We start from the raw sequence: 26,318 nt of genomic DNA, 5'->3' as shown, positions 1-26,318 counted from the left end.
TCCCCCATCAAGGCACATATGAGAAAGCAATCAATGAACAACTAAGGTGCTGCAATGAAGAACTGATGCTTCTCATCTCTCTCCTTCCTGTCGATCTGTCCCTATCTGTCCCTCTCTCTGTCTCATTTAAAAAAAAAAAAGGACATACAAATGTAGTTGTTCTATTAAATATTTGGAATAGAGGGTTAAAATATTGAGGGACCCAGAAACGTGGGTTCGGGATTCATTCTTTAAATATTTATTGAGTCCTCAAGATGCTGTTTACCGTACCTCCTGCCTAACACATAAGTCTAACAATTTCATCATGAAAGGACAATGATCATTCTTTCAATTACTTATTTAGTACCTAATATATAGAGAGAACTGTTCAGATTATTGGGGATACAACAGTGAAAAAGTCCCTGCATTCATGGAACTTACATGCCAGATGGAGAGAGATTTTTTCTACACTCATAGTAATGCTATGAGAAGAATAAATCAGAATAAAGGAATAGTGATGGCATAGTGCTGTTTTAGATTGGATGATCAAGAAGCATTAACTATGTAATTTAAAACATTTTAGTAGCCACATTTTAAAAACATGAAATGTTGAGATTTAACCAGTATATCCAAAATATTACCATTTTACCAGGCCCAGCTGGGTGGCTCAGTGGATAGTGTTGTCTCTGCAGGGTGAGGTGGCTGGTTTGATTCCTGGTCAGGGTATATAGGAGAGGCAACCAATAAGTGCACAACTAAATGGAACAAGTTGGTGCTTCTCTCTCTCACTCCCCCTGCCCCTCCCCCTTCCTCTGTTTCTCTCAAATCAGTGAAAAATAGCCTGACCAGGCTGTGGTGCCGTGGATAGAGCGTCGGATTGGGATGCAGTGGACCCAGGTTCAAGACCTGAGGTCACCAGCTTGAACGCAGGCTCATCTGGTTTGAACAAGGCTCACCTCAAGCAAGGGGTTACTCGGTCTGCTGAAGGCCCACGGTCAAGGCACATATGAGAGAGCAATCAATGAACAACTAAAGTGTCACAACGAAAAACTGATGATTGATGCTTCTCATCTCTCTCTATTCCTGTCTGTCTGTCCCTATCTGTCTCTCTCTCTGTCACTGTAAAAATAAATAAAAATTTTAAAAAATCAATGAAAAATAAACAAACGTAATCAATATAGAATAGTATTAATATTTTGTTCTTTTGTAGTAAATGTAAAATCTAGTGTACATAATCACTTATAGCACATCTCAGTTTGTACACTCAATTGTCATTAGAAACATTTTATTAGTGTTTATAGTTCATTTAATTTACAGTAAAATAAGAATATTCACATATTCATGTTCTAAGCATACTTAACTGAATCTTTTTCTTAAGTTTTATTTATTCATTTTAGAGAGGCAGAGGGAGAAAGAGAGATAGAGAGAGATAGAGAAGAGGGGGAGAAGCAGGAAGCATCAACTCCCATATGTTCCTTGACCAGGCAAGCCCAGGGTTTTGAACTGGAGACTTCAGCATTCCAGGTCAATGCTTGATCCACTGCGCCACCACAGGTCAGGTTTAACTTTTTCCAGTAGATGGTACTTTTTAGGGCAGTTTTAGGTTCACGGAAGTCTCCTTCTCTCCAACTTCCACCACCATCAATATCCTACTCTAGTGCAGAATTGTTATAACAGATAAGCCAACATTGTTAACATTATTATCAACCAAAGTTTTTAGTTTACATTAGAATTTACCCTTTGAATTGTGCATTGTATGGTTTTGGAGAAAGGTATGATGACATATATCTACCATTATGGTATGCAGAATAGTTTCACTCCCCTAAAAATCCCTCTGTTTCACTTATTTTTCCTTCCTTAGCCTAAATCCCTGATAACCACAGATCTTTTTACTGTCTCCATAGTTTTGCCTTTGCCAGAATGTCATATAATTGGAATCATATAGTATGTAGCTTTTTTACATTGGCTTCTTTCATCTAGTAATAGGTATTTAAGATTCCCCATGTCTTTTGTCTTCATGGCTTAATAAGCTCATTTCTTTTTAGCTGAATAATATTCTAATGTGTAGATATACCATAGTTTATTTATCTATTCACCTACTCAAGGACATCTTGGTTGCTTCAAGTTTTGTCAACTATGAATAAAGCTGCTATAAACATTCATGTGCTGGTTTTTAAGTGGATATTAGTTTTCAAATCCCTTGGGTAAATACCAAGGAGTGACTTTTTTATTGTAGTAAAGTACACATAACATAAAATTTACTGTTGTTCATTTATGTGTAAAGTGTACACTTCAACCCTGGCCAGATGGCTCAGTTGGTTGGAGTGCACTCCCGAAGTGCAGAGGTTGCTGGTTGGCTCCCTGGTCAGGGCACATACAGAAACAGATCAACATTCCTGTTTCTCTCTCTCTCCCTCCCTCTCTCTCTAAAATCAATTTTTAAAAAATTTTAAGCCTGAACAGGCAGTGCCACAGTGGATATAGTATTGGCCTGGGACACCAAGGATCCAGGTTCAAGACCCTGAGGTCACTGGCTTGAGCGCAGGCTTACCAGTTTGAGCGCGGGGTCACCAGCTTGAGTGTGGGATCATATACATGACCCGTGGTCACTTGCTTGAGCCCAAATGTCCCTGGCTTGAAGCCAAAAGTTGCTAGCTTGAGCCCAAGGTCACTGGCTTGCGCAAGGAGTCACTGGCTCAGCTGGAGCCCCCTGGTCAAGGCCTGTATGCGAAAGCAATCAATGAAGAACTAAGGTGCTGCAACTATGAGTTGATGCTTTTCATCTCTGCCTTCCTGTCTCCCTTGCTCAAAATTTTTTTTTGCCTGACCTGTGGTGGCACAGTTATAAAAGCGTCGACCTGGAATGCTGAAATCGCTGCTTCGAATCCCCAGGCTTGCCTGGTCATGGCACATATGAGAAGCAATTACTATGTGAGTTGATGCTTCCTGCTTCTCCCCATCCCCCTTTCTCTCTCTGTCTCTCTCTTCTCTTTCAAAAATCAATAAATAAAACCTTCACAATAAATTTAAATCAATAAAAAAATAAAATCTTAAAAAAAAAAATTTTCTTTAAAGAAGTGTACAATTCAGGCCTGACTTATGGTGGTGCAGTGGATAAAGCATTGACTAGGAATGCTGAGGTTGCCAGTTTGAAATCTTGGGCTTGCCTGGTCAAGGCACATACGAGAAGCAACTATGAGTTGCTTCCCACTCCTCCCCCACCACCTTTCTCTCTTCTCTCTGAAAAATCAGTAAAATCTTAAAAACATATTTTAAAGATAGTGTACAATTCAGGAGTACATTCACAATGTTGTGCAACCATCACTAGTATCTAGTTCCAGAACTTTTTTATCATTCCAAATGGGAACCTTGTTAGTCACTCAAGTATTAATTTCAAAATTTATTAAAATTAAAACCAAAATTCTCAGTCACCCTGGACACATTTCAAGTGCTCAGTAGTGGCTAGTGGCTATTGAAAAGCACAGGGCTGCCTGACCTGTGGTGGCGCAGTGGATAAAGCGTCAACCTGGAAATGCTGAGGTCGCCGTTTCGAAACCCTGGGCTTGCCTGGTCAAGGCACATATGGGAGTTGATGCTTCCAGCTCCTCCCCCCTGTCTCTCTCTCTCTCTCTCTCTCTCCGCCCCCCTCTCTCCTCTCTAAACTGAATAAATAAAATTATAATTAAAAAAAAAAAAAGCAAAGCATAGGGCTAGGGGAAAGAATTAGAGGCAAAGGAAACAACAAATACAAAGCTCTTGATGTGGGAATTACACTTTTTTAAAGCACAGTTTATTGGTCAGTAAGATGAGTATAAGAAACAGGTAGGGAATGTAGTCAGTAAAGTAGCCAAGAGTCAGCTAATGAAGGGCCTAGTATATAGTAAAATATACTAGATTTTAAGAGTGATTAAAATTTTATAAAGAGGTTTAAAATCACTCTGGCTTCCATGTTGGAAAGATTAAAGGAGGTTCAAGAATGAACTAGGGCCTGACCAGGCAGTGGTGCAGTGGATAGAGCGTCGGACTGGGATGTGGAGGACCCAGGTTCGAGACCCCGAGGTCGCCAGCTTGAGTGTGGGCTCATCTGGTTTGAACAAAGCTCACCAGCTTGAGCCCAAGGTCACTGGCTTGACGGTCTGCTGAAGACCCGCAGTTACAGCACATATGAAAAAGCAATCAATGAACAACTAAGGTGTCGCAACGAAAACCTAATGATTGATGCTTCTCATCTCTCTCTGTTCTCGTCTGTCAATCCCTATCTATTCCTCTCTCTGACTCTCTCTCTGTCTCTGTAAAAAAGAAAAACTAGGAAAGTAGCTGAGCTGATGAGAAGTATTTGGATTCGGGATATGTTATCAAGGGTTAGTTCATTGCACTTACAATAAATTTGACATTAGATATGATAAAGAAAAACTATATTCTGTAAGGTGGAGAACACAGAGGTTTGAGAGAAAACCGAATTTAGTTTTGACCATGTTAAGTTTCAGGTGGTCATTGTCATAACGTGATCACAATATTGGAGAAAAGTGACAGCTCTGATAGCCCAATATTTATTATATTCCTCAGTGAATAAGAAAGAACTCAGAGCAGAAGATAGAAATGCCTTATGTATTGTGTAAAAAAGGTAAATACCATTTACTCTGAAATGTGGGACCTACTGACTCGGAAGATCCAAGATAATTCTATAATATTACTTAGTGAACACCCTATTTCATTAATTTTTTTCATTTAGCAAGTTCTGAATAGCTTGAAAAGCATGCATGCCATAAGGTTGTTGCATTCCCCCCCCCCCTTTTGTGGCTACTGCTTCGCATTTAAGTATACTTAAGACGTCATTTTTAAATTCGTATTTTAATTTACTTATTTAAAATTTTTATTTATTGATTTAAGAGAGATAAGAAGGGAGAGAAAGGCAGAAATGTTGATCTGTTCTTGTAAGTGCCCTGACCAGAATCGAACTGGCGACCTCTGTGCATCATAACCATGCTCTAACTAACTGATTATCTGGCTAAGACTTAAGTCCATATTTTTAAACTTTTATTCTAAAATCTTGGGAAGGGTTGTTATTGAAGCTTAATGACATTACCTACCATTTAAGGCACAAGAAAAACACCTTGCTAGGTATTTTCCATAAATAATTTCATTTGATATTCACAATTCACTTAAGAAAAAGGCCACTGGATGTAAAAGACTGAGGCAGAAAACAGAACAACACTATTATCTTTTGTGAAAAATGGAGTTAAAATCGCAATAAATAAATAAACAGAATAATGTTAAATTACAAAAGCACTTAGACTTATTACCAGCAACCTTTCTAAACAACATTTAACAACGGTACACTGCCATAGAGGCAGCATGATGTGCTATAATGAGGAGGGCTTAAGTCCTGATTGTATTTCTTCCTAGTTGATCGTTACTGTCTTTGGATAAGCACTTTTCCCCACCCTTCTTTAAAAAAAATATTCAGTGTCTTCTACTCAAGAGTGGGGAGACCAATATACCTATCTTATAGGGTTGTTAGGAGAATTAACATGCATATAAATGCATACAAGTGCTTTTTTTTTATGCAAGTGCTTTGTAAATAACATTTTATTTAAGTTTTAAGAGAGTGAAGGTTTGAAATAATTGCTATGTGGAATATACTTTTAGAAATATATTTTTATCCGATTTAAAATTTATTTTAGTCATCAGTTGGGGATAATTGTTTAGTTGATATTTTGTTGCTTTCTACGATGTATACTGGATAATCAGTAATTATTTGTTGCTTTTCAATTAGTTTTGCAGGAATCTACTATTTTGTGGACTATTTTCAGTTCTGCATGCCACATACCACGGGCTGTCAATGTCGCATTCAGAGCATTTTTGTACTAGGAAGATTTAGGGTGTAAATAACTCAGAGCTTTGACAGGATCTGTAGTATATAAGTTTTCAGAAAACAGCCCACCTGCTTCACACTTTGAAACAGAAACAAGCAGATTTACAAGGATTCTCTGCCTACCTCTCAGCCTCATCTCTCTCCACTATCTTATCCCCATCTCTATTCCCCGTGCACAGAACTACTTCCCCAACTGCTCAAAGCAATCTCGTGTTTGGACCTTTTTTATATATATAAGATTTTATTTATTCATTTTAGAGAGGAAAGAGAGAGAGAGAGAGAGAGAGCGCGAAAGAGAGAGAAAGAGGGTAGGAGCAGGAAGCATCAACTCTCATATGTATCTTGACCGGGCAAGCCCAGGGTTTCCAACCTGCAACCTCAGCGTTCCAGGTCCTCTATCCACCCCGCCACCACAGGTCAGGCCTGGACCTTCCCATCTGTTGTTTGCTTTACCTAGACACTCCTCTTCTGTAGCATCAACTCTTCCTTTATGTCACACTCAGATGTCATCTCACGAAAGCATTCCCATACCCCCCTCTTCGGCACCCGTATTGTGTTTCACAACGCCTGTCATTATATCACCCAGTATTTAAACTGTCTTTTTCAGTAGACTTTGAACTCTTGGAAGCCAGGGTCCACTCACTGTTGTATCTCTCGCACCTAGTTTGGTCCTAACATTGTATTTTTCAATAAGTATTCCATGACTGAATTATGAGAGTACTCGGAGTTTTAGCAAACAGCGCCTTTCAAATTACTAGGCTTCGTTTTCTGATAACCCATTAAGACTAGAGGCTCCGGACTGTTACATTTTCACCTGTGAGGCTGACCGTCCTTTGACCCAGGCCTGCAGATAGAAACCCATTTATTTGCCTGAACAATCTGACTTCTTAGCAGAACCACCGCCAACTTCGCGTGGAGTTGAAGGGCGTGGGTTTGTATAACAGCTCCACAAGCAACTACTATACCCTCTAGGCAGCGAAGGAAGACCTTCACGTGCCACCGGGATCCCATAAAAAACGAAAGATTCGTCTGAGCCCGACCTCCGGCAGACTTCTCCACACACTAACCTCTTCAGCGCGCCAAGCCGTTAGTCCCACCGTCCAGCTTGGCTCCGCCCACCTGGCGCGCCGTAGTTAGGAAGCCCCAGCCGCCGGAGCGCGAGACGCGCGCCTAAGCCCCGCCTTCAGGGCGAGGGCGCGCTCCCCCTCCCAGCTCTGCTTGAGCAGTTCCGTTAGTAGAGGGAGGAAAAATCGTCCTTCGGGTCCCCGCCTCTCCACTCCCAACGCTTTACTCCCACTGCGACCACTACACAGCCAGCTACGGCGGCCCCTAAAGTACAAATATCCCGCAGTCCCTTGGCGTATCCTGATAGGTTTTGTTTTTGTTATTTCAGCTGGTCCTAAGGCCCTGTGTTCAATTGTTGTCAGGAATTGGAGCTCGCGGGTTTCTTTCGGCGACAGGTACTCCAGCGCCCTTCACTGAAATAAAAGTTATTTTTTTTCCCTGTTTTTCTTTCTTTCTTTCTTTTTTTTGCCGCTGTGGCCGTCCGCATTCCTTCCCTCCCACCCCGCGGAATTGTGGAGGGAGGGGGAAGAAGAAGTCAAAGCGCCTGCGCGGAGAGGCCGCTTTCCATCCGGGTCTCTGTCCGTGCGGTGCAGCAGGTCGGTAGGCGGGAAATGGCGACTGGCTGAAGGAGCTGGTTCTGTTGCTGCTGCGGGCTAAGCGGGAAAGACACCACACGTTGCGCAGTCGGGACCATAGTCGGAGCCTGAAGACACTTCTCTGTCGTCATAGTTAGGTAATGCTCCTCGTTGAGACACTGCCGCTGCTCCCAACCTTAGTCCTCCTCTTCCAGGGCCGTCTGCCGGGATCTCCTCCCCTCCTGAACCGGGTTCTCCAGCAGCTCCCGCGCCTTGGTAGGCATGCACTGTTGGCGCCTCGTACGTCCGCTGTGTGGAGCCGCTCTTCTCTGGACTTCCCCCTGGGAACAGAAAGGGAGCTCACTTCCCGCCAGCTTCAGCTCCCGGGCTGCGCGGCCTGTGTTGTGATTTCTGGGGTTAGATTTCACTTTGCTACCCACCCCCACCCCGATCTCTCGTTCCTAATCCCAAATCCTGTGGTCTCTCCGGATAATTGGGTTAGATCATCTTTTCTAACCTTGGCCCACCTGTTTTCGGTATTTCGTTCTATCTAGAAGGGTGCTTTTAGGGGGGCGTTGCTCTGTCTCAGTTTTTATAAACACCCTTTCAGGATCTGGAAGAAGAGATTTCCTGAAGATCTGTTTGTCTTCTGTACTGTTAAAATGTTAAGTTGACATTGTTACTTTTTCAAATCAAGAGTGATAGTAAAGAACAGCCCGTGTGGAAGGCCTCTGGTTTCTTTAGTGGTCAATTAAGGGTGACTCTTGTACTCCGTAGTATTCTACGCTTTCTTTGGGTATTAAATACCTGTCTGAATGTTTTGCTTCTTGACTAGAATTCCGTGATAAATAGTTGTATAAGTAAATCGTGCTTATTTACTTCTCACCCTAGTGGTGGCTGGATGTGTGAACGATGTCAAACACGTTGAGTACCTTAGGGAAGCCTAAGGAGGTACTGCTCATAAACTGCACTAACATCCTGAAATGAAATGTGCTTGCAGTAGATGTTCCTCCAAGGCAGGGATTTATTTTTCTGATAGTAATACAGCAGTACCAAGATTACTGCCCAATATGGGTATAAGGATTAGTGACTTAAATGATAGATTTATCTTCATAGTTTTTAGATTGTAGATTTTTTTTTTTAATAAACTTTTTTCATTCTTTTACAACTTTTATATTTTCATTTGTTGTCTGGCTATTAAAGCAAGGAAATGGCTAGTTAAAGCTAGTTTCATTCCTCCTTCATAATTATTATTATTATCATTATTACATTACATAAAGAGAAGTAATAAAGCTGTTGGTGTCTTCTGGAATTTGTTTTTCGATCATGTTAAATTTGAGTTTGTTAAATTATAGTTAAATAAACTATAAAGTTTTTTTTTTAACTAGTAAAATGAAGTTTTTAAAGTGTGGTTTGTATTACATATCATTTGATGTTTATAACTCAGGTTTTCAGCTCTCTAGGTCCAGTTTAGAAGACTTCACTATTGTTAGTATATTAGAGTTAAATTTCAGTAATAAACAGGATCATTATAGTGGTCATTTGGTAGATTTCATGCCCCCTCCCTCCCAAGGTCATAAAGAAAGTCAAGGGAAAATGTAGCTCTTGCTTGAAGTAGCATTTTAAGATTGAGTCAAACTTCATACTTCTAGGACCAAAAGAATAGGAAGTGAGAAGTGGAGGTGAGGATATATGGGATACTTGCTGAAACTATTGGTCTACTAGTGTAGGCTTTATCTGTACATTAATGACATTTTTAAGTAGTTTATAAAATGTTAATGTTTTTAATAAAATTTGATTTTATAGGTTGGTGAGTGAGCTTTGAATGTAGATTTTTGTCTTCAAGAATTCTGCCAAGTTGTTTTAATTCTATACTCATTTAGTACTTGCAGTCTTCTAATACTCTTCTAGTACTCTCAATGATGTAAAAGCTCTAAGTGGTATAGTCCTTAACCTTTAGGACTTGTAGATATATAGAAATTTCAAATAGGATTGCAGAGAAAAAATAAATGGATTGGTATGTTTTATAATATTCCAATGTACATAGAGCTAATAATGTTATTCTTTTTCTACTGTTAAATTAAGTATTGGGGAAGTTGTATCTTAATTCATCTAGCTGATCTCAAGTTTAAGATTTGTGGTTAAGAGGTTTCTTCACAAGATTATTATATAACAGAATCTATTCAGTTCTGGTTTAAAAAAAACTTGGACCTGTTCAGAAAAACTCTGGACTTGTAATCGTAGAATTAATTGCAGGTTGAATAAAATGATATTAAGTAATCTCAGTCATAGACAGTGGTTTGGATTAATGTGGTAAAGAATAAAGTGGTTTGTCAGAATTCAAAATAAATACTACTATCTAATTATATTTGTAATTTATCAACTTACTATGAAAGTGTAAAGTAGAAAAGATACTTTAAATACTAAAGATCAAATGTGCTGGGAGGACCTCATATATGGTGTGTTCTGAATAATTAGGGGTAGGTTAAAAAGTTACCTGACCATTTTAATGGAATTGGCTACAGAGATTCATTTGCTCAGCTTTGAAGATGAGAAGATTTAACAGATAGGGGACTTAGATAAAATCATACAATTGCATTTTTAGTCTTCACTTGCTTGACATTTACCATGAGACATAAGTCTAAGACAGGCATATATTCACTATGATTATGTGATCATATTAACTTTTAATTTGATCTATGTTATATTATAATTGGATCTGTGTTACAGATAAGTGTAATATGGTTGACCGTGAAGCTAAACTTTGTGTGTCTCTGGTGTGTTACAGATTTTAAAAAATATTGTTTAAAATGACAAATTTTTTAGAAGAGAAACTTTAAAATACTGTTTTATTGATAATATTGGCACAGATTAGTTATCTCTACAGATAGGTTAAGGTTCATAGGCAGGAGAATATAGAAGTAAGCTTTTAGGCAATGTCTGTGATTAGAGGAGGTATGGCATATAATAAGAACAGGGGAGAAAGGCATAATGGGGGTAAAATCATAATTTGAACTTTCGGCATTTTGGGGTCCGTTGGGAATCTTGTGAATATAACAGAAATGATGGGTGAGACTAAGTGTGATCCCAAGAAAAATTGTGGGATCTATATTTTTTTGCCAGTTTTTAAAAAAAACTTTAAAAATTGATTTTAGAGAGAGAGAAAGGGAGAGTGAGACAGAAACATCAATATGTTTTTGTATGTGACCTGACCAGGGATCCAACTGCAACCTCTGTGCCTCGAGACAACACTCGAACCAACTGAGAGCTATCCTGTCAGGGCTAAGAAGAATCGTGGGATAATTATTATTATTATTTTTTCATTTATTTATTTATTTTTTTAGTGAGAGACTTGGAGAGAAACAGAGATAGACAGATAGGGACAGACAGGAAGGGAGAGAGATGAGGAGCATCAATTCTTCATTGTGGCACCTTTCATTGTTCATTGATTGCTTTCTCATATGTGCCTTGACATGAATGGGAGGTGCTCCAGCTAAGCCAGTGACTCCTTGCTCACGCCAGTGACCTTGCACTTCAAGCCAGCGATCATGGGGTCATGTCTGTGATCCCACGCTCAAGCCCGCAACCCTGCGCTCAAGCTGGCAGTCTTGGGGTTTTGAACCTGGGTCCTCTGTGTCCCAGGCTGACACTCTATCCACAACGCCACCACTTGGTCAGGTGAATCGTGGGATCTTATGGACAAATATGGTTTATAGGTTCAGCCAGCCCTTCTGTTTGTTTACCTCATCAGTAGATCCTGCATTTAATATAGTTTTTTTAGAAAAGAGTTTAGAGAAACGCTAAAATGCTGTTGGAAAAAAATAGCGTTATAAAAATTTACATTAAAAGTCTTAACTTTAATATAAGGTCAGAGTAGGTCAATTGTCTATATTACTGACCCCATATTTTGTGTGTGTGTGTGTGTGTGACAAGAGACAGAGAGAGGAACAGACAGCAGGAAGGGAGAGGGATGAGAAGCATCAATTCTTCGTTGCAGCACCTTAGTTGTTCATTGGTTGCTTTCTCATATGTGCCTTGACCCGGGACTACGGCAGAGTGAGGGACCCCTTGATAAAGCCAGTGACCTTGGGCTTAAAGCCAATGACCTTTGGGCTAAAGCCAGCAACCATGGGATCATGTCTATGATCCCACGCTCAAGCCAGTGACCCTGCACTCAAGCTGGTGAGCCCACGCTCAAGTTGGCGACCTCGGGGTTTCAAACCTGGGTCCTCTGCATCCCAGTCTGATGCTGTATTCACTGTGCCACTGCCTGGTCAGGCACTGACCCTATATTTTATGGTGTTCATAGACTCTCCTGTATTAATTTAAGAGAGAATGTAGAAAAGCAAATATGTCTAGATTAAACATGAATCGTCAGCAGTGCTTCAGTTGAGGTTCTAGCAATCCGGTTTTCATAATAGCTATAATACTTTTAGGACAAGGAAGTGTGTTTATTTCTTTGGTTAAAGAAGCATAAAACTATTATTGGAAGTGTAAGGTATTTTCCCGCTGAGGAAGAAAGAAGGGCGTAGCTACGAAGTGTGGAATAGCAAAAGCTTTATTTAGTAGAGCACTTCCCGGACGATGTTCTCTGGTCTGAAAGACGGGGGGCCAGAGAAGTTGCGGGGGGATCCGCGTGGGGGTAATTTATAGGGTCATTAGGGTGGTTGAGTTGATATGACCTGGCGAAATTTCATCGGCTGACGGACAGTCATTCTTTTTCAAAGTACTCCTGGGAAATTTTTTTTGGTGCACATGTGTGTGGGCAGTTCCAGCCAAAGTTCCCGGGCCTGGTTCCTCAGGTGACCTTCCCCCATTGCCAACCGACCTCACAGGAAGGTGCTTGAATACTTTATAAATAATTGGGATTAATATTTAGTAATACTGGGTTATATAGTTTAGGAAGAATGTTTTCTTTCTTTGGACTAAATACATATTCAGAAATTTAAAAAAAATTTTTTTCTTTGACAGAGTCAGAGATAGGGACAGGCACGAAGAGAGATGAGAAGCATCAGTTCTTCGTTGTGGCATCTTAGTTGTTTATTAATTGCTTGTTCATTGATTGGTTTCTCATATGTGCCTTGAGGGGGCGGCACTACAGCAGAGCGAGTGATCCCTTGCTCAAGCTAGCGACCCTGCACTTAAACTGGTGAGCCCACATTCAAGCTGGTGACCGCAGGATTTCGAACCTGGGTCCTCTGCCTCTCAGTTCAACGCTCTATTCATTGTACCACCACCTGGTCAGGCTTAAATTTTTATTTATTCATTTTAGAGGGGGGGAACAGAAAGCATCAACTCCCATATGTGCCTTGACGGGCAAGCCCAGGGTTTTGAATCAGGGACCTCCAGCATTCCAGGTCGACACTTGATCCACTGCTCCACCCCAGGTCAGGCTCAGAAATTTTATGGAAACAAAAAATGCAGAGACATTGCTGAAAATGAATAAAAAAGGGAAGATTAAGACTCTGCGGTTCTGACCAGGCGGTGGCGCAGTGGATAGAGCGTCGGACTGGGATACAGAGGACCCAGGTTCGAGACCCCGACGTTGCCGGCTTGAGCGCGGGCTCATCTGGCTTGGGCAAAAAGCTCACCAGCTTGGACCCAAGGTCGCTGGCTCAAGCAAGGGGTTACTCGGTCTGCTGTAGCCCCACAGTCAAGGCACATATGAGAAAGCAATCAATGAACTAAGGTGTCGCAATGAAAAACTGATGATTGATGCTTCTCATCTCTCTTTGTTCCTGTCTGTCTGTCCCTGTCTATCCCTCTCTCTGACTCTCTCTCTGTCCCTGAAAAAAAAAAAAAAAGACTGTGGGCCCTGGCTGGTTTGCTCAGCAGTAGAGCAGTGGCCTGGCATGTGGAAGTCCCAGGTTTGATTCCTGGTCAGGACACAGGAAAAGTGACCATTTGCTTTTCCACCCTTCCCTCTCCTCCCTCCCTCCCTCTCTCTCTCTTTTCCCTCTCCCACAGCCATGGCTTCAATGGTTTGAGCAAATTGGCCCCAGGAGCTGAGGATGGTTCCATGGCCTTGCCTCAGGTACTCAATTGCCAAGCAACAGTGCAGTGGCCCCAGATGGGCAGAGCATCAGCCCCAGACGAGTGGGTTGCCCAGTGGATCCCAGTTGGGGCAAGAACGGGAGTCTGTCTTTCTGCCTACCTGCCTCTCAATTTAAAAAAAAAAGAAAAAAAAAGACACAGCCTGACCAGGTGGTGGCACAGTGGATAGAGCGTCAGACTGGGATGCGGAAAACCCAGGTTTGAGACCCCGAGGTCCCCAGCTTGAGCACGGGCTCATCTGGTTTGAGCAAAAGTCCACCAGCTTGAATCCAAGGTCACTGGCCCAGCAAGGGGTTACTTGGTCTGCTGAAAGCCCGCGGTTAAGGCACATATGAGAAAGCAATCAATGAACAACTAAGGTGTTGCAACGCGCAACGAAAAACTAATGATTGAAAAAAACAAACAAACAAAAAACTAATGATTGATGCTTCTCATCTCTCTCTATTCCTGTCTGTCTGTCCCTGTCTATCCCTCTCTCTGACTCACTGTCTCTGTAAAAAATAAATAAAGTTAAAAAAAAAAGACACAATCTTTAGCGGCACAATCAGATATTTTAAGTTTCTTATGTTGACCAGTTAATGTAGTTGTTAAGTAGGAATCTAAAAGTGCATTTTATTTGTTTGTTTTAAAGATTATATTTATTGCTTGACCTGTGGTAGCACAGTGGATAAAGCATCGACTGGGAATGCTGAGGTCGCCAGTTCCAAACCTTGGGCCTCTCAGGTCAAGGCACATATGAGAAGCAACAAAAAAGTGACTAGGAGTATGCTTCTCACTCCTCCCCCACTCCTCCCTAGAAAATCAGTAAATACAGTCATTTTTTAAAAATTGATTTTCGAGACAGGAGAGAGAGAGAGAAAGGCAGGAGTGGGGAGAGAAGAGTTGGAATATCGAGTCAGTATTGCTTCCCATATGTGTATGTGCCTTGACCAGGCAAGCCCAGGGTTTCAAACCGGTGACCTCAGCATTCCGGGTCGATGCTTTCTTTATCCACTGTGCCACCACACGTCAGACAAACTACATTTTCTTTTAAAAAGAATGTTACTTGTTAAAGAAAAATAATCCAGAACCCATAAGTATTGTTTTAGTTGAGAAAAAAAAACCTGATTATTTATTTTAGTAATAATTGCTTTCTTCCTGGTATTTCCCAAATATGTATGATTATCCTGTTGAATTGAACATGATTGACTTCTCACTGACTTTACAAGTACCTGCTTTAGTGTGTTTTGTTAAATAAGATAATTATACAGTCTTTGAATTTTCTGATGTGCTGATAAAAATTTGAAAAAAATCACAATCACGTCTTAAACAATCATGCATTTTTCCCTCATTGGGTATATATCTTTTTATATTTTTATTTGTTAGTTGCAAACAAGAGGGCACTTCTTTCAGAGAATTATGATTGTACTTTATTTTTTACTAGTAATTTAAAATTTTACTCTTCATAAACCTTATCTTCAGTTTATCTCAATTATGATGATTAGTTTTTCCTTGGTTGGTAGTGCTGAGGATAGTGGAGCATTATTTCAGATATTAAGTGTAAATTTATTTTAGACAAAGGCTTCACTGTTACTTTATAATATTAAGGTTGTTTTAGTTAATAACTTTTTTTTCTTTGTCAGTATTCATGAAATCTTTTCTTACTATCAAATTAGTGTGATCTAAGGGTTTCAGATTTCTACTGGCCTGAGAGAGTGAATTTAGTATAAAATTACTTTTAAAAAATTTATTTTTAGATTTTATTTATTGATTTTTTTTTTTTTTTTGAGATGGGGGAAGAGAGAGAGGGAGTGTGAGAAAGAGGGGGAGAAGCAAGAAGCATCTACTCTTAGTAGTTTCCTCCTGTATGTGCCTTGACCTGGCAAGCCCAGGGATTTGAACCAGCAACCTCAGTGTTCCAGGTTGACGCTATATCCACTGCGTCACAAGTCAAGCTAAAATTAATTCTTTTTTTTGTGTGTGTGTGGCAGATACAGAGAGTCAGAGAGAGGGACAGATAGGGACAGACATATAGAAAGGGAAAGAGATGAGAAACATCAATTCTTTGTTGTGGTTCCTTAGTTGTTCATTGATTGATTTCTCATATGTGCGGGGGGGGGGGGGTTGGGGGGGACTGCTCGAGCCAGCGACCTTGAGCTCAAGCTGGTGAGCCTTGTTCAAACCAGATGAGCCCACACTCAAGCTGGTGACCTCGGGGTCTCAAACCTGGGTTTCCGCGTCCCAGTTCGATGCTCTATCCACTGCGCCACTGCCTGGTCAGGCTAAAATTAATTTAAAAATTTTTTCTTTTTAAATTTTATTTATTTATTTATTTATTTTTTACAGAGACGGTGAGTCAGAGAGAGGGATAGACAGGAACACAGAGAGATGAGAAGCATCAGTCATTAGTTTTTCGTTGCGCATTGTAACACCTTAGCTCAGGGGTCCCCAAACTTTTTACACAGGGGGCCAGTTCACTGTCTCTCAGACCATTGGAGGGCCAGACTATAAAAAAAACTATGAACAAATCCCTATGCACACTGCACATATCTTATTTTTAAGTAAAAAAACAAAACAGGAATAAATACAATATTTAAAGTAAAGAACAAGTAAATTTAAATCAATAAACTGACCAGTATTTCAATGGGAACTACGGGCCTGCTTTTGGCTAATGAGATGGTCAATGTCCAGTTCCATATTTGTCACTGCTAGATGTAACAAGTGATGTGATGTGCTTCCGGAGCCGTGAGGCGTGCATCCCACGTCACTGGAAGTAGTACTGTATGTGAGCGATGCCATGCTTTGCGTCTCTCACTGACCACCAATGAAAGAGGTACCCCTTCCGGAAGTGCGGCGGGGGCCAGATAAATGGCCTCAGGGGGCCGCATGTGGCCCGCGGGCCGGGCCGTAGTTTGGGGACCCCTGCTAGCTGTTCATTGATTGCTTTCTCATATGTGCCTTGACAGCGGGTCTTCAGCAGACCGAGTAACCCCTTGCTGGAGCCAGTGACCTTGGGTTCAAGCTGGTGGGCTTTTGCTCAAACCAGATGAGCCCGCGCTCAAGCTGGCGACCTCGGGGTCTCGAACCTGGGTCCTCTGCATCCCAGTCCAACGCTCTATTCACTGCGCCACCGCATGGTCAGGCTAAAATTAATTTTTTAAATAGAAGTTTTTTCCAGAGAGCGTAAATTGGTTATTTCTCTCCCCTTGCCTGGTTTTTGTGAGTACTACTTAAAGCACTCTTAGGAAAACTGCCAAAATTAAGTTTACTTGTTTAAATCTTCAATGTGTCTTTGTTAACGTATGCAATAAGTACGTTATAATTTGTATGTATACAAGTGACCCCAGTAAATTAAAATATTTATGTTAGGATATGTATATTTTGTAGAAAGGCTACTATAAGATGAAAAATGGTAGACTAGAGTGACAGGTTTTCTGTGCACTTTTTGAGGGGAAAAAGTTTCTCATGACTGTTCTGGTACTCAGTTCTTGGGAATTCATAACTTATATTTTGCTAAAATAACACATTGTGTTATAAAGTTTTATTGGTATGAATTTTTTTCATACTATGAACTAAAATGCTCTCTTTACAAGTTGTTTAAATTATTAAATTTACTGGAGGTAGTTAATTTTCAATTACTATATTTCCCCATGCTTAACACATTCCCATGTATAAGAAGACGCACCTTAATTTTGGGGCCCGAAATATGTTTATTTTTTTAAAGACTTTATTCAATTTTCAGGGGGAGGGGAAGGGGGGGAGCAGGAAGCATCAACTCCCATATGCGCTTTGACCAGGCAAGCCCAGGGTTTCGAACTGGCGACCTCAGTGTTCCAGGTCGACTCTTTTTTTTTCTTTCTTTTTTTTTACAGAGACAGAGAGAGAGTCAGAGAGAGGGACAGACAGACAGGAATGGAGAGATGAGAAGCAACAATCATTAGTTTTTTGTTGAACGTTGTGACATATTAGTTCATCGATTGCTTTCTCATATGTTCCTTGACCGCAGGCCTTCAGCAGACCGAGTAACCCCTTGCTCGAGCCAGTGACCTTGGGGCCAAGCTGGTGAGCTTTTTTGCTCAAACCAGATGAGCCCGCGCTCAAGCTGGCGACCTCGGGGTCTCGAACATGGGTCCTCCGCATCCCAGTTCGATGCTCAATCCAATGCACCACCACCTGGTCAGGCTCCAGGTCGACTCTTTGTCCACTGTGTCACCACAGGTCAGGCTGGGCTAGAAATCTGAAAAAAAAAAAAACAAAAAAAAGGAATTACATAAAGTTATTGAACTCAATTTTTTTTTTAATTTTTTTTTATTTATTTATTCATTTTAGAGAGGAGAGAGAGAGGGAGAGAGAGAGAGAGAAGGGAGGAGGAGCTGGAAGCATCAACTCCCATATGTGCCTTGACCAGGCAAGCCCAGGGTTTCGAACCGGCGACCTCAGCATTTCCAGGTCGACGCTTTATCCACTGCGCCACCACAGGTCAGGCGAACTCAAGTTTTATTTATTATAAAATTCACTCAACTACTCATCACAGTCAAAACTCTTATCCATTAGTTTGTCCTCATCTATGTCTGATGACGAATCACTGTCTTCAACAATGAGCAGAAAAACAAGCGAGAAAAACTGGGAAATGCAAGTAAAAAAAATCTACAACCACTGTATAAGATGCACCCAGTTTTTAGACCCCAAATTTTTTGAAAAAAGTGTGTGTTATACATGGGGAAATACGATACTGTTCTTTTGAAGTTTAGGTTAAAGAAATAAAAGTAAGTAATGCTTTTAGCAGAAGGACATATATATACTGTCTCATTCTGTCTATAACAAATGATGATTTTGCCTGTGGTATTTCTTCTGGGGACATAAAAGGTTCTAAGTTGGGTGCTAATAGTATTTTAAAACATGTATCTGATTGTGCCTTAAGTATTTTCAGTGATCAACAAACTGAATAGTGCCATTTTCTTTTCTTTTTTTAATTTTAAAATTTTATTTATGGATTTTTAGAGAAAAGTGAGAGAGAAAGAGCGGGGAGAAGCAGGAAGCATCAACTCATTGTAGTTGCTTCCTGCATGTGCCTTGACTAGGCAAGGCTAGGGATTTGAACTAGTGACCTCAGCATTCCAGGTCGACACTTTATCCACTGCGCCACCACAGGCCAGGCTTTTTCTTCTTTTCATTTTTTTTTCTTCTCTTTTCTTTTTTCCTTCTTTTCCAAGTGAGAGGAGGGGTGATAGACCCCCACATGTGCCCCTACCAGGATCCACTGAGCAACTCCCTTCTGAGGCTGATGCTCTGCCTGGGTGGAGCCATGCTTGCAACTGAGCTAATTTTAGCACCTGAGGCAGAGGCTCCACAGAGCCATCCTCAGTACCTTGGGCCAGTGCGCTCAACCAATCAAGCCATGGCTGCAGGAAGAGGGGAGAGAGAAAAAAGGAGGGGAGAAGCAGATGGTTGCTTCTCCTGTGTACCCTGACCAGGAATTGAACGTGGGACAGCCACATGCTGGGCCGATGCTCTACCACTGAGCTAAGCGGCTAGGGCTAATAGTGCCATTTTCATGGAATGTTTTAGTCATCAACAATCTAATGGTCCAGATATTGTTTTCCTAGAGAAAGAATGGTTTTAGAAAAGACTCTTTTGCCTTGGCCGGATAGCTTGGTTGGTTAGAGTATCATCCTGAAGCACAGAAGTTTCCAGTTTGGTCCCTGGTCATGCTCTCTCCCTTCTTCTCTTTAGAATCAATAAAATCAACATAAAAAAAAAAAAGAAAATACTCTGGTTTTTTGGTTCATTGAAGAAAATCTTAGGGAAAAAACCTTATAATTTTATCAACCTAACTCTGTGGTTATTTTTTTGTATATTCCCTATATTTTGGCAAAGTTTATTACATTTAATAGTTTCTGAAGAGCTTACGGTATTAGCTAATAAAAAGAAAAATCATGTCAGAAGTAATATCCAAAAAAGATCACCTGTTTTTTTCACATTATTTTTATTATTATTTCTTTTTATTTTTTTGTTTTTTCTGAAGTGGGAAGGCAGAGAGACAGACTCCCGCATGTGCCCCACTGGGATCCACCAGGCTTGCCCATATGGGGCATTGCTTGGTTGCAACCGGAGTCATTCTAGCGCCTGAGGCAGAGGCAATGGAGCCATCCTCAGCTCCTAGACCAACTTTGCTCCAGTCGAGCCTTGGCTGCGGGAGGGGAAGAGAGAGATAGAGAGAAAGGAGAGAGAGAAGGGTGGAGAAGCAGATGGGCACTTCTCCTGTGTGCCCTGACTGGGGATCGAACCCAGGACTTCCACATGCCGGTCAATGCTGTACTGCTGAGCCAACTGGCCAGGGCCTCATTATTTTTAATTTATTTTTTAATTTATTTAATTTATTATGTTGACATGGTTTTAAGTGTCCCACTCAATATAACCATCTACATACTGCACTGTGCCTCCCCATGCCTTGTGTGAATTTCTCCCCTCATACCCCCTTTACTCCCTCACCCCCTCTTTTTCCCCTCACCCTCTCTTCTGCCTTTCTCTCCTCTATCTACCTCCCCTTCCCCCCTGGCTATTGCTACTCTGTTGTCTGTATATATGTGTTATCCATATATGTCTTTTGGCTAATCCCTTTATCTTCTTGGATGTAATCCCCAAGACCACCAGGTCTTTACCACACACTTCACTGGGAAGGGTTCAGTGAAGTCTTGGAGTTAGTTGATGCTTTATATAATACTCCTCTGTTTATTCCTTATGCCCTAGTTGACTTTTGACTTTTATTAAGTAAGTAGGAGCGACAGAGAAACCTCCTCCTTCTCTGAAGTCATTTAATGAAGGATTAAGGAGGTAGTGGAGAATAAAAGTGGATAGTTGAAGTACCTGAAGCTATTGATTTTAGGTTAGTCAAGCTAGAAATATAGACCCTGAAAATGGATGCTGATACTTTTGAAAATATCATTTGGTATCAATGAAGGCAATAATTTTTAGGTTTTCCTTTCATGAATATAAATTTAATAGTGATAGTATTTGTAAATTAACAAATCCATAGAAATTCAGAGCAAGAGAGAGACCAAAGGGGTCATCTGCTCTAGTAATGTCTTTGTTTTATTAATGATGAAGCATTCTGAAGACTTTTTAACTTCATGTAGTAAATGTTTGTCTTAATTAGTTTGTTTAGGAATGAGTTGTGTGTGATAGAAGGAAGAAAACAGGATTAATTAATGACTCACCTCATTTAAACGACTTTTTTTTTTAAGGTAAAATTTACATGTAGTGAAATGCACAGACCTAATATCAGTAACTTCTTTTGCTGTTGAGGAAATGAAGTACTGAAATGATTGCATGACTTAATCAGTGTCACAGCTAACTAATGATAAATTCAGAATTGGTACCTTCATTCCAGAGGTTATTCCTCTAGTTACTCTCAGCCTACTCCAGAACCTTGCATGCACATATTCTTTATATAGCCAACTTATACTTTATGCATACCAAATTATATGGGAAGAATCAGACTTTATTACCTTTAAAGTTTAATTTCTGATCTATTTATACATTATTTCTATATATTACTCAGTTTTGTTTCCCTCTTACCCCCTTCATTCAGCAAACATTTGTTTGTAGGAATGTACATTGGGTTAGTCCTAGATAATTTGTTAATAATTCTTCATATACAATGTGGTATTTTGTTTATTTTTGATAGAAATATATACACCTTAATAGCAAATTATCAACTGAGATTTGCTTGTATCATTAATATGTAATCTTAACACGAGATAATTTGCAACCGTAATTGTTTGCCTCACACATTATTTGAGATCAGGGATTTTTGAAGAGGAAGGAAATTTTATGAGGAAGGAACGTGTTTAGTTTTATTTATAGGCCCCTTTTTTTGTGAGCAAGAATTGATTACTGCTGTGGAAATTGTTTCAGGATGTAGTTTCACCCCCCCCCCCCAATTTTGGGTTCTTTTGTTTGTTTTTGAGGGAAATGAGAAAAATTGTGGTTCATTTTAACAAGGATTGAGTTATCTTGTGTGTCAATTTACTGGACTGACAGATAAGATCTCTGCCTTCAAGATTCTTACATTCTAGCACAGTTAAAGATATACAAACAGATTATTTTAATATAATTTGCTAAGGCCTGAGATAGAGGTTTACACAGGTTTGGTGATGTGTTACTTATTGGGGGTGCATTATGCTTTGGCTGAGCTTTAAATGATGAGGATAAGAATTTGTTGAAAGAATGGTTTGAGGTAAAGAGAAAAGCAGAAGTATGATACAGCACAGTGTGTGCAGGAAACTATTATTACTGGAGTACAAAGAGTGAGGCAGCAAATAGCAATGAAGAAAACTTTGAGATGTGGAGTGTGTGTGTGATACACACACACACACACACACTCATAATGCCAGAGTTTAGTCTTTATTTTGAAGGGAGTTGATGGGAAGAAGTAGGCAGATTTATGGACTATGAAGGGTAGATTTAAGGGGAAAAGACTGAGAAATATTTTAGATATAAAATCATCAGCATTTGGTTATTGATCATAGGGCATAAGGAGAGGAAGAATGACTAGAATATTTGTGATGGTTTCTGGCTTGACTGATTTAGATAGATGATAGTACTTGAGATCAAGAGTATGGTGGCCCAGTGGATAGAGTGTTGGCCCAGTGTGTGGATGTCCCGAGTTTGATTCCCTATCAGGGCACACAGCAGAAGTGACCATCTGCTTCTCTCCCCTTTCTCTCTCTCTTCCCCTTCTGCAGCTAGTGGCTGGATTGGTTTGAGCATGGCCCTGGGCACTGAGAAGGCGCTGAAGATTGCTCAGTTGGTCCATCAGCCTCAGGCGCCAAAAATAGATCCATATGGTACTCGAGGTAGATCCTGGTCTAGGCGCATGCCAGAGTCTACCTCACTATCTTCCCTCCCACCCCTCCAACCCCTCAAAAGAATATGGTAGTAGGAAAAATACAGTAGGAAGAGCAGGTTTGGGAATGGGCAAAAGTGAATTCAGTTTGGGGTAAGTTGAATTAGAGGTGCCAAGTGAAAGTGTTGTGGAGGCTGTTGGATATCAGTCTGAAATTTAGAAGTGGTAGAGAAACTAGCAGAATTAATGTTGTAATTTATAATGAACACTGGGAAGAGACTTTTCCCTCACCCTATTCCTTCAGCTGGGCGCAGGAAAATAGAAAGCAAACTTTATTGCCCAGTTTTAGATTGCTGAGCAGTCAGCTTCTTCTACAATGTTTCTGAAATGAGATCTAGTTCAAGTGTTGAAAGAGGGAATGTTTTTCATTATATACTTCTCCCCCAATGTCATGTGTTCTTACGCTTTAAAATGTTATTGCCACCATTTGTTTGTTTTGTATTGTAATCTACTTAAATTTTATCATTTTCATTCATTAGTAGATTTATTCCCCTAGGGTAGTCATTTTCTGTTCTTTACCTACCTGTTTTATTCTATTATTACTAATAATAGAAAAGAATTTAGCTAGTAATGGAGCTCTGAAGAACCTAGAGGATGTGTTAAATTTTAACATGACTAGTAGGATTACCAAGACAAAGCTGTATATGTATGTTTAAAACTCTTCCCGCCTGACCTGTGGTGGCGCAGTGGATAAAGCGTTGACGTGGAAATGCTGAGGTCGCCGGTTCGAAACCCTGGGCTTGCCTGGTCAAGGCACATATGGGAGTTGATGCTTCCAGCTCCTCCCCCCTTCTCTCTCTCTGTCTCTCTTCTCTCTCTCTCTCTCTCTGTCTCTCCCTGTCCTCTGTAAGATAAATTAAAAAAAAAGATTTAAAAAAAATTCTTCCCTTTATATTTTAAGTTAGGGTAATTAGGTTATTGCAGGTGTTATGTAGGTAATTTCTATCCAGTACTTTGCCCAGTTAATATGTATTGTCTTTGGTTTTGGTATCATGGTAATGCTGACTTAATAAAAATGAGTTGATAAGTGTTTCCTTCTATTTTTTAGAAGAGTGTGTAGAATTTTTTTTTAAAGACATTTGTGGCCTGACCTGTGGTGACTGCAGTGGATAAAGCGTTGACCTGGAATGCTGAGGTCACTGGTTCAAAACCCTGGGTTTGCTCAGTCAAGACACTTATGGGAGTTGATGCCTCCTGCTCCTTCCCCTTCTCTCTTTCTCTCCTCTTTCTAAAATGAATAATAATAAAAAGACATTTGGTAGGATTCTCCAATGAAGCTATTTGGGCTTACAGTTTTCTTTTTCTTCCTTTCCTTCCTTCCTTTCCTCCCTCCTTTCCTTCCCTCTTTCCTTTCCTTTTCCTTCTCCTTTTTCTTCCCTCCCACCCTCCCTCCAATTCCTCCTATCCCTTCATCCCTTCCTTTCTTTCTTAGATTTTATTTGTTGATTTTTAGAGGAGAGAGAGAAAGAGAGAGAGAAAGGGGGGAGGAGAGGAGCTGGAAGAATCAACTCTAGTAGTTGCTCTTGTATGTGCCTTGACCAGGCAAGCCCAATCTCAACATTCCAGGCTGATGCTTTATCCATTATGCCACCACAAGTCAGGCTCTTTTTTTCTCCCCTCCCCTCCCCTCCCCTCCCCTCCCCTCCCCTCCCCTCCCCTCCCCTCCCCTCCCCTCCCCTCCCCTCCCCTCCCCTCCCCTCCCCTCCCCTCCCCTCCCCTCCCCTCCCCTTCCCTCCCCTCCCCTCCCCTCCCCTCCTTTTTCTTTTTTTTTGCCTTGGATATCAAGTTTTTCCCATCACTAGAGTTCTATAGTTTTAATATGGGTACAGATAGGCCTAATGTTGAGATATGGAATATAGTGTTTTACATTGTTTGTATAATGGTTTAGGTTCTAGACTTTTCTTTTTTAGTTATATTATGGGTAAAAATATGGCATAGGAGCTGCCCTGGAACTTGTCAACATAAAACAACTTCCAAACCTATAAAAACTTTTATGAGTTTATTTGAGCCAAACTGTCGACAACTGCCTGGAAGCAGAGTTTCAACAGATTGAGCAAGTGCTCTGGCAAATGGCAGTTTCATCATTTATTTTATATACCTATATTAGAATCAAAGGGGAATAAGTAGGAGAGGATTACATGAAATTGATTGGTGATAGATTAGGGAGGCACTAGAAAGCAAAGCAGGGAAATCTCTGGGATTGGATAAAAGTGAAAATGTATACACTAAAACCTCTCTAACATAGGGAGGCACAAGAAGGGCAAGTTAATTAACTTGATAATAACAACGAAAGGGTTTGTTGGTTCCTGCTCTGGTTGGTAGGATGCCTGCCCTCAGGGCAGAAAAAGAAGCTTATCCTCACATCTCAAAGGCATGTTATCAGGTACATTATTGCAGATGCAAGAAGCAACTGACAGGCTTCAAAGCAAACATTGACCTTCCTTCAGATAGAGAATAACTCCCAGGACATGACTACCCACCATATACTGCTTTTAGTTAAAAAGTTTTAATGTCAGACCATCCTGTGTGTTTACTCTAGGTCCCCGAGTTTGCAAGGCTACCATGCAGGCTTTCCCTGAGCTTGTCAGCTTAAGTGTGTGGCCCCTTTTTCATCCGCAAACTCTTAACCCCCATTTGTAATATTTGTTTTAGGGGAAGTTTGATTTTGCATTCCTAAATGCCAGTTTATAAACACAGTTGTTTGCAGGTTGTCCTTGTTTTTCCACAGGAAAATCACCCATTGTGAATGACTGTTTAGAAAAAGTAGAAGTAAAAAACAAACTTTAAAGGGAAATGGGAAATTAGAACTTTCAGTAACTTTTTAATTAGTTAAAATTTTTTTAGCCTGACCAGGTGGTGGCGTAGTAGATAGAGCGTAGGACCGGGATGCGGAGGACCCAGGTTCAAAACCCCGAGGTCGCCAGCTTGAGCGCGAGCTCATTTGGTTTTAGCAAGGCTCACCAGTTTGAGCCCCAGGTTGCTGGTTTGATCAAAGGGTCACTCCCTCTGATGTAGCACCCCTCCCGTCAAGGCGCATATGAGAAAGCAGTGAATGAACAGCAAAGGCGACTAAGGAGCCACAAAGAAGAATTGATTCTTCCCTTCCTGTCTGCCCCTCTCTCTGTCTATCTCTGTCACAAAAATAAAAAATTTTTTATTGGTGATAAATACTGTTTTTACATTGCCAGTTATTTTTTTAAAAAATATTTTATTTATTGATTTTTAGAGAGAGGGGAGAGAGAGAGAAGGGGGAGGAGCAGGAAGCATCAACTCCCATATGTGCCTTGACCAGGCAAGCCCAAGGCTTCGAACTGGCAACCTCAGTGTTCCAGGTCGATGCTCTATCCCACTGCCCCACCACAGGTCAGGCTTGCCAGTTATTTTTATTGATGATATTCAGAAATTATTACAGAGTACTTCTTCTGTCTTCACCTCATTTTTCTCAGTCATAAAATGAAAATAATGGACAGTTCGTTATGTTGTTGAAATATTAAATGAAATAATTTATTACAGATTATTCTTTTTTTATTTTTTTTATTCATTTTTTTTTTTTTTTAGAGAGGAGAGGGAGAGAGAGAGAGAGGAGAGAGAGAGAGAGAGAGAAGGGGGGAGGAGCTGGAAGCATCAACTCCCATATGTGCCTTGACCAGGCAAGCCCAGGGTTTCGAACCGGTGACCTCAGCATTCCCAGGTCGACACTTTATCCACTGTGCCACCACAGGTCAGGCCAGATTATTCTTGACTCACAATGAGATTATGTCCCAATAAACCCATCATAATTGAAAATATCATTAATTCAAAATGCATTTAACACAACTAACCTGCCAAATATCGGAGTTTAGCCTAACCTACCTTAAATGTGCTCAGAACATTAGCCTACACA

The 26,318-nt window shown here is 40.6% G+C and overlaps 1 protein-coding gene across 4 annotated transcripts in view; it reads left to right on the top strand.

The window, feature by feature from the left end:
- Window positions 1-7,148: 7,148 nt before the first annotated feature.
- The window catches only part of CTDSPL2 (CTD small phosphatase like 2), an 85,979-nt gene continuing 66,809 nt past the window's right edge, over window positions 7,149-26,318 (top strand). The window contains exon 1 of one of the 4 annotated variants that reach the window (XM_066276610.1): window positions 7,149-7,652. The gene's annotated coding sequence lies outside the window, so the exon portion shown is untranslated. Of the gene's footprint in view, window positions 7,771-26,318 lie in introns of all 4 variants that reach the window. The other 3 variants (XM_066276611.1, XM_066276612.1, XM_066276609.1) reach the window with 3 other exon arrangements.

This window comes from Saccopteryx bilineata, chromosome 4 (genome assembly GCF_036850765.1).
Source record: "Saccopteryx bilineata isolate mSacBil1 chromosome 4, mSacBil1_pri_phased_curated, whole genome shotgun sequence".
NCBI classification, from domain to species: Eukaryota; Metazoa; Chordata; class Mammalia; order Chiroptera; family Emballonuridae; genus Saccopteryx; species Saccopteryx bilineata.
Note: the sequence above shows the minus strand (reverse complement) of the source record. Positions and strands in the feature narration are given on the sequence as shown.